Below are 9,463 nucleotides of genomic sequence, written 5' to 3' on the forward strand. Positions count from 1 at the left end.
GTGGCATTCAATGAATAGCGTTATTTCCCTACCCTTTTAGGGACTTTTTGTTTTTCAATGTTTTTTTCTTCTACATCTGTGTTCTGCCTTTACCTGTATGCTTCCTGAATGGCAAACAGATTTCTTTTTTAATTGACGCAAGCGAAGAGTAGAAGAATAAAGAGAAGAAGATAGGATTTTTTTTTTTTTTTTTTTTTTTTTTTTTTTGAGACAGACCCTTGTTCTGTCGCCCAGGCTGCAGTGCAGTGGAGCAATCTCTGCTCACTGCAAGCTCCGCCTCCCGGGTTCACGCCATTCTCCTGCCTCAGCCTCCCCAGTAGCCGGGACTACAGGAGTCTGCCACCACGCCTGGCTACTTTTTTTGTATTTTTAGTAGAGACGGGGTTTCACTCTGCTAGCCAGGATGGTCTCAATTTCCTGACCTCGTGATCTGCCCACCTCGGCCTTCCAAAGTGCTGGGATTACAGGCGTGAGCCACCGCGCCCGGTTCGAAGGTAGGATTTTTTAGGATTTACAGGTTTAACTGATGCTGGGGTCGCTCTGCATGCAACTTCAGACAAAGCTAGTGGGTCAGCAGAGGAAGGCAGGGTCAGGGTGTTTTGGTGGTTGCATTCACGGGCTTTGGAGTCAGGTGCCTGGGTTTGCACTGATGCTGTGTCCCAGGCTAGCTCTATGGCTTTAGGCAAGTTCCTTCAACCCTCGGACCTCTGGGTTATCATGGGAACCATGAGATAATGATAATACCTACCTCTTAGGCTTGCTATGAGAATAAAAGGAGCTAAGCCAAGATGATTAGCCCAGTGCCTAGAATGTGGTAAGTGTTCAGGAAATATTAAGCTGGAAGGAAGGAAGGAAGGAAGGAAGGAAAAGGAGAAAGGGAGGGAGGAAGAGAGGGAGGGAAGAAGGGAAAGGTTAAAACTACTGGAAGCCAGTTTGGTCAGTTAATTAATGAAAATTCTAAATCTGATTGACATGAGCTAGGAACAAGAACAAGCAGCCATGATAATTAGAGAAACTGCCTTTTTATTTAGATAAATGTAACCAAATTAAAGAAGTTGTAATTCTCAGGTGCCAAATTTTTGAGAAATCCCTGTTTTCTAGATTTCTTCTAAAGTGGTATATTTGTAACTCCCAGAAATTAAAAATCACTAACTCATGCTATACTACTCCAGACTTAGGACCCACAGGATTCAGCCTGCCATCTCATCAACATTCCACAGAGGATGGAAGGCTGTGTAATGGGCTCATGTGGGAAACGTGACACCTGAGTCATCAAAACACAGCTTGTGGTTTCTGAATAGCCACTACTGTTAATGTCTCCACCATTAGCATCACCATTATGGAGCAGTCCAAAGGCTCTACAAGAGATGGAAGTAAAAAAGGAAAGAAGGGAAGGAGAAAGGGAAAGAGGGAGACAGGAAGGAAAAGGGGAAAAGAAGGAAGAAAAGAAGGGAGAAAAAGAAACAGGTAGGCTGGGTGCGGTGGCTCATGCCTGTAATCCCAGCACTTTGGGAGGCCGAAGCAGGTGGATCACCTGAGGTCAGGAGTTCGAGACCCACCTGGCCAACATGGTGAAACCCCGTCTCTACTAAACATACAAAAATTAGCCAAGCATGGGAGCACACACCTGAAATCTCAGCTACTTGGGAGGCTGAGGCAGGAGAGTCACTTCAACCTGAGAGGTGGAGGTTGCAGTGAGCCGAGATCACGCCATTGCACTCCAGCCTGGGCAACGATAGCAAAACTCTGTCTAAAAATAAAATAAAATAAATTAAAATAAAGAAATAGGTAAAGACAGCCAATCATATATTATTGAGATTCCAACCTCACTGAGTTTTTTTAGAATTTATTGTTGTGCATTTACAAAGTTTAAGATTCCTGTCTCTATTGTATCAATAAGATTAGACTGGTGTAAACTATATGAACTGGAGAAACAACCACAGTCATACCCTTTTTTTTCCTAGTAATTGGTCAGATCCCTAATATCTTATTAGCCAGAAGTCTAGTATCTTCCTCTACATCCTATTCCATATAGAGTCTGAGACTGTGAATTCTGGAGTGGGATTGCCTGACTTTGAATCATGAACCCCACCCCCATCCATAATTTGTTGTGTGACCTTGACCTGTCTGCACCTGTAGCATGGTGATAATCATGGTACTCATCTAGTAATCATCTCTAGTAAATAGATGATTATATTGGATTATCCATTAAATATTTATTAACCATCTTTTTTTTTTTTTGAGACAGGGTCTCACTCTGTCACCTAGGATGGTATGCAGTGGGATGGTCATGGCTCACTGCAGTCCTGACCTCCCAGCCTCAAGCAATTCTCCCACTTTAGCCTCCCAAGTAGCTAGGACTACAGGTGCACACTACCATGCCCAGCTTGTTTTTTAATGTTTTATAGAAACAGGATCTCACTATGTTGCCCAGGCTGGTCTCAAACATCTGGTCTCAAGTGATCCTCCCACCTCAGCCTCTCAAAGTGCTGGGATTACAGGTATGAGCCATTGTGCCTGGCCAAGCCTCCATTATGTCCTAGGGATTTCTTTCTCAGTGCTGCAGATAAAACTCAACAAAGAAGGCCGGGCGTGGTGGCTCATGCCTGTAATCCCAGCACTTTGGGAGGCCGAGACGGGCAGATCACTGGAGGTCAGGAGTTCGAGACCAGCCTGGACAACATGGTGAAATCCCGTGTCTACTAAAAATACAAAAATTAGCCGGGCATGGTGGTGCGTGCCTGTAATCCCAACTACTTGGGAGGCTGAGGCAGGAGAATCACTTGAACCCAGGAGGCGGAGGTTGCAGTGAGCAGAGATTGCACCACTGTACTCCAGCCTGGGCAACAGACAGAGACTCTGTTTCAAAACAAAACAAAACAAAAAAACAAACTTAACAAAGAACACAAAATTCCTGACCTCATGAAAATTTATATTCTAGATGGGGTGGGGCAGAGAGAGCACAAATAAATGAAAAAAAAAATTTATATGGTGAGATATGCTATGAAGAAGATAAAGCAGGATGATGCAATAGAGAGTAACTAGGGGAGGGAAGTGAGGTAATGGTTTAGGTTGGATAGTCAAGGCCATCCCAAAAAGGTGATACTTGAGAAAAAAAGTCAGCCACACAAAGGTGTATGTAAAAGAGTTCCAGGCAGGAGAACTAGCAAGTGCAAAGGCATGAAGTGGGAAAGAGCCTAACTTTTTTGTTTGTTTTTGTTTTTTTGAGGCCGGGTCTCACTCTGCTACCCAGGCTGGGGTGCAGTGGTACAGTCATGGCTCACTGCAGTCTTGATTTCCTGGTCTCAAGCAATCCTCTCGCCTCAGCCTCCCAAGTGAGCTTAAAATGTTTGAGAAACCAAATATACTTTTCTCCTCATACCTCTCTTTTCAAACATCCAGCATCCCCTTCTCACATTCTACTGGATAGCTTCTTCATTCACTGACAGCATAGAAGCAATCAATATACAACTTTCATGACTTCCTTTTACTACATCTACTATCACACCTCTATCCACTAATATGTGCTCTTTTTGTCACTTACAGTGAACAACAATTAGGGCTCCTATTAAGACCTATGCTCTATTGGTACACTAGACCCCATTGTCTTTTGCCCATTAAGAGATTTTATTCCTCTAGTTTCTCATCTCACCTCTTGCATCATCAGATTTTTTCTCTCTAGATCATACTTGCCTGCATTCACACATATCTTCTAACCTAATGCAAGCAGACAAGCAAGCAAAACCAAACTGAACAAAATGCCAACAAACCCTATCCTTTGCTCTATCCCACAATACCCTTCCAGTACCGTCCAGTACCTTCATTGCTCTACTCCCCTTTACAGTAAAGCTCTTTAGGAGAACTGCCATGCTTTCTCTAATTCATCTCCATTTTTCTCCTCAACCTTTAATTTTATTTTATTTGTTTATTTTATTTATTTAAATCTTTTTGAGACAAGGTCTTATTCTGTAGCTTAGGCTGGAGTGCAGTGGCTTCATCACTGCAGCCTCAAACTCTTGGGCTCAGGTGATCCTCCCACCTCAGCCTCCCGAGTAGCTGGGACTACAGGAGTGCACCATCTGGCTAATTTTGTTATTTTTTGTACAGATGAAGGTCTCAATATGTTGCCCAGGCTGGTCTCAAACTCGTCAACTCAAGCAATCCTCCTGCCTTGGCCTCCCAAAGTGCTAGGATTACAGGTGTGAGCCACCATGCCCAGCCTCTCCTCAACCTTTTATTTATTTTTTATTTTTATTTTTTTTAGAGGGAGTCTCGCTCTGTCGCCCAGGCTGGAGTGCAGTGGCGTGATCTCAGCTCACTGCAACCTCTACCCCTGGGGTTCAAGTGATTCTCCTGCCTCAGCCTCCTGAGTAGCTGGGATTACAGGCCTGTGCCACTATACCCAGCTAATTTTTGTATTTTTAGTAGAGATGGGGTTTCACCATATTAGCCAGGCTGGTCTCGAACTCCTGACCTTGTGATCCTCCTGCCTCAGCCACCCAAAGTGCTGGGATTACAGGCATGAGCCACCACACCCAGCCTTCCTCAACCTTTTACCTGCTGTACTCCATGGAATTGTCCAGATCATCAATGACCTCCATGCTGTCAAATCCAACGGCCAATTCTCTGTTCTCATCTTACTTGACCTATGAACTACATTTGACATATTTGAAAACTCCTTTCTTGAAACATATTTCTTCTCTATCTATTCTTTCCTGATTTATTGGCCATACCTCTTCAATTTACTTAATATTCCTCACCTTTTCTCTACTGGCCCTTCCTTTCTAGACGTACTCATATGCTAAGTGATCTTATCCAGGCTAATGGCTTTAAACACAGTTCACATGCTAATGAGTCCCCAATTTTAACTACAGGCCCAACCCCTCTCATGAACTTCAGACTTAAGATCCAACTGCCTACCTGACATCTCCACTTGAATTTTTATATTAGTTATCTATTGCTGCCTAACGAATTACCCCAAAGCTTAGTGGCTAAAAACAATAATAACCAGGGCTGGGCACAGTGGCTCACACTTGTAATCCCAGCACTTTGGGAGGCCAAGGTGGCTGAATCACCTGAGGTCAGGAGTTTGAGACCAGCCTGGCCAAGATGGTGAAATCCCATCTCTACTAAAAATACAAAAATTAGCCAGGTGTGGTGGCATGCACGTGTACTCCCAGCTACTTGGGAGGCTAAGGCAGGAGAATCGCTTGAACCCAGGAGGCAGAGGTTGCAGTGAGCCAAGATAGCGCCATTGTACTCCAGCCTGGGCAACAAGAGCAAAACTCTGTCTCAATAATAATAATAATAATAACCATTTTTTAAGAGACAGGGATCTCACTATGTTGCCCAGGCTGGACTCAAACTCCTGGGCTCAAGAAATCCTCCCACCTCAGCTTCACAAGTTGGTGGGACTACAGGTACATGTCACTGCGCCTGGCAGTATAACCATTTATTATCTCTTGAGTTTCTGTAGGTTAGAGGTTTTGGAGCAGTTTGGTTGGGTGGTTCTGGTTTATGAGTTTTCATGAGATTGTAGTCAGATGTTAGCTAGGAAAACATTTATCTGAAGCTTTGGCTGGGGCCGGAGGGTCTTCTTCCAATATGACTCCCTCACAAGGCTGGAAAGCTAGTCGTTGCTGTTGGAAAGAGGTCTCAGTTCCGCTCAGTGTGGGCCTCTCCACAGGATTTCTTGAGAGTCTTGCAATATGGCGACTGTCTTTCCCAGAACAAGAGATCCAAGTCAGAAGTTACAATCCCTAATCCAGTGTGGGAGGAAAGTACAAGTGAATGTGAATAATAAGAGGCAAAAATAATTGTGTGCCATCTTGAGACTGGCTACCACAATGTCTAAAAGCCATTTCGTACTTCTCATGTTCAAAACTGAATTCTGGGCGGGCGCGGTGGCTCACGCCTGTAATCCCAGCACTTTGGGAGGCCGAGGCGGGCAGATCATGAGGTCAGGAGATCGAGACCATCCTGACTAACACGGTGAAACCCTGTGTCTACTAAAAAATACAAAAAATTAGCCGGGCGTCGTGGCGGGCGCCTGTGGTCCCAGCTACTCGGGAGGCTGAGGCAGGAGAATGGCGTGAACCCGGGAGGCGGAGCTTGCAGTGAGCCGAGATCTTGCCACTGTACTTCAGCCTGGGAGACAGAACGAGACTCCGTCCCCCGCCCAAAAAAAAAAAAAAACTGAATTCTGGATCTACCAGCTGTTTTCTGAATCTGTTCAACCCTCTTTTTTCCCAATCTCAAGCCAGTGCTCGGCCAAACACTTTGGTGTCATCCTTGATTCCTCTTTGTCTTTCATATCCACAATCTATCAGCCAAACTTGTTGATTCTACTCTCAAAATATACCCAAAATCCAACTTCTCACTATAAGTCTAGTCCACACCCTCATCATTGCTTTCTTGGATTAATGTTGTAGCCTCCTAACTAGTTTTGGTACCTCCTCTTTTGCCCCCTTCAGTCTGATACCCATAAAGCAGCCAAAGTGATCCCACAAAAACGAAAAACAAAAAACAGAAAACAGTGGATGAGATTATTTCATTACTCTATTTAACACCTTCAGTGTCTGGCCAGGCATGGTGGCTCACACCTGTAATCCCAGCACTTTGGGAGGCTGAGGCAGGCAGATCATGAGGTCAGGAGTTTGAGACCAGCCTGGCCAACATGGTGAAACCCTGTCTCTACTAAAAATACAAAAATTAGCTGGGAGTTGTGGTGGGCGCCTATACTCCCAGCTACTCGGGAGGCTGAGGCGGGAGAATTGTTTGAACCCAGGAAGCGGAGTTTGCAGTGAGCCGAGATTGCGCCATTGCACTCCAGCCTGGGCGACAGGGTGAGACTCTGTCTCAAAAAACAAAAAACAAAACCCTTCAGTGTCTTCTAATCTCAGAAGTAATTTTTTGTTGTTGTTGAGACAAGATCTTGCTCTATCACCCAGGCTAGGCATGGTGCAATCACAACTCACAGCAGCCTTGACTTCCCAGTCTGGAGTGATCCTTCTATTTCAGCCTCGTGAGTAGCTGGGACCACAGGCACGCACCACCATGCCTGGTTAGTTTTTTCATTTTTTGTAGAGATGGGGTCTTGCTATGTTGCCCAGGCTGGTCTCAAACTCCTGGACTCAAGTGATTCTTCTGCCTTGGCCTCCTAAAATACTGGGATTACAGACGTGAGCCACCGCACCTGGCCTAGAAGTAAAATCTAAAGTCCTTACCATGACATAGTCCTTCATGATCTGGCGTCTAACTACCTCTTTCACTTATGTACCATCAGTTTCTTCCTGGTTCATTCTGCTCCAGCCCCATTGCCTCCTTCCTTTCCTCAAACGTGCCAAGTCAGCTCCTGCCTCAGCGTCTTTGCACTTCCCTGGAAAGCCCCTATCCCAGATATCTACACGGCTAACACCCACACTACCTTCAAGCCACCGGTCAGTCTTTTTACCTTCCCCATCACTCTCTATCTCCTCATTTTGCCTTATTTTCCTTTTTAGCATATATCCCACCTGACATATTATATTGTTATTTGTCATTATTATCTTGCTACTAAAATAGATCTCCAACAGAATGCCTATTTTCTTCGTTGCTGTATCCCCAGGGCCTATAATAGTGTTCTACTTATGATAGATTTCAATCAATATTGCTTGAAGGTAAGGAAGGCTGAATGCAGGAACTGAAAGAGGCTAATTCATGTAAAGTTGCATGGCAGAGTGCCTGGCACACATGAGTATGAGTTATTTTTATTTGATATGTCTAAATCACAAGGGGCTTATTTAATCCAAAGAAGAGTGGACGGTTTTAAACATCAGAGTGGACTCTTCTAACATCAGAAGGATAACCAGATGGAATGGGAGTCTTGTCAGTCCACTACTGCTGTTTTGTATTCCCCCCTCCCCCCTGCCCAAGGAAACCCAACAGTCACTACTGACATGGAGCTTTCCACATTTCTCCTGGATGCTTATCTAATCTGCAAGGACGTCAGATCTGGGTCCCCACACAGGTCCAGTGGGAACACATAAAGATCTTGGGGAATTGGGGCAAGGACTATTTCCAGTAACCACACACCCAAAGATGCCATTCTCAACCTTTTCTCCCTGGTGACACTGCTCTTAACATGTGAAGTAGTATTTTTGTCTTTTTTAAGAGACGGGGTCTTGCTCTGTCACTCAGGCTGAAGTGCAGTGGCATGATCTCAGCTCACAGCATCCACGACCTCCCGCCTTAAGTGATACTTTCACCTCAGCCTCCTGAGTAGCTGGGACTATAGGCATTCCCCACTACACCTGGCAAATTTTTAAATTTTTTGTAGAGACGGGGTCTTGCTATCTTGCCCAGGTTGGTCTTGAACTCCTAGGCTCAAGAGATCCTCTTGCCTTAGCCTCCCAAAGTGCTGGGATTACAGGCTTGAGCCACTGTGGTTGTGTGAAGCAACTTTGTCTTTATTTATTTATTTGAGGCAGGTTATTTCTCTGTCACCCAAGTGGCACAAACATGGCTCACTGCAGCCTTGACCTCCTGGGCTCAAGCAATTCTCCCGCCTCATTTTTTGAAGAGACAGGGTCTCACCATGTTGCCTAGGCTGGTCTTGAACTCCTGGGCGATCTTCCTACTCAGCCACCCAAATTGCTTGGATTATGGATGAGCCACCATGCTTGGCTTGAAGCAACATTCTTTTTTTTTTTTTTTTTTTTTTTTCCCTGACAGAGTCTTGCTCTGTTGTCCAGGCTGGAATGCAGTGGTGTGATCTTGGCTCACTGCAACCTCTGCCTCCCAGGTTCAAGCAATTCTCCTGCTTCAGCCTCCCAGCTAGTGCCACCATGCCTGGCTAATTTTTGTATTTTTAGTAGAGACAGGGTTCACCATGTTGGCCAGGCTGGTCTCAAACTCCTGATCTCAAGTGATCTGCCTGCCTCAGCCTTGCAAAGTGCTGGGATTACAGACATGAGCCACCATGCCCAGCCTTGAAGCAACTTTTTTAAAAATTGAGATACTTCTAGAGTCATATGCAGTTGTAAGATATAATGCAGAAAGAACCCTCACACACTCTTCCCAGTTTCCTCCAATGGTAGCATTTATTTTTTTGACACAAAGTCTTGCTTTATTGCCCAGGCTGGTCTCAAACTCCTGGACTCAAGCGATCCTCCTACCTCAGCTTCCTGAGTAGCTGAGATCACAGGCACCTGCCATCACACCCAGTCAATGGTAACTTTTGGCAAAACTGTAGTATAATTTCAAGACCAGAATATTGACATTGATACATGTTTTGTGTTCATTTGTGTGTGTGTATGTGTGTGTCTCTGCATATAGGCCTTTAGAAGACACACACACACAAAGTCTTCAAAAAGTTTATGGAAAATGTGTATTATGAAAAAACTATGCATGGATTTCAAATGTTTTTAACAAAATAAACTCATACTAACTTGTTATAACATTTCTAAACTGGATCTAGTTTGAG

This window comes from Pongo pygmaeus, chromosome 4 (genome assembly GCF_028885625.2).
Source record: "Pongo pygmaeus isolate AG05252 chromosome 4, NHGRI_mPonPyg2-v2.0_pri, whole genome shotgun sequence".
Lineage (NCBI taxonomy): Eukaryota > Metazoa > Chordata > Mammalia > Primates > Hominidae > Pongo > Pongo pygmaeus.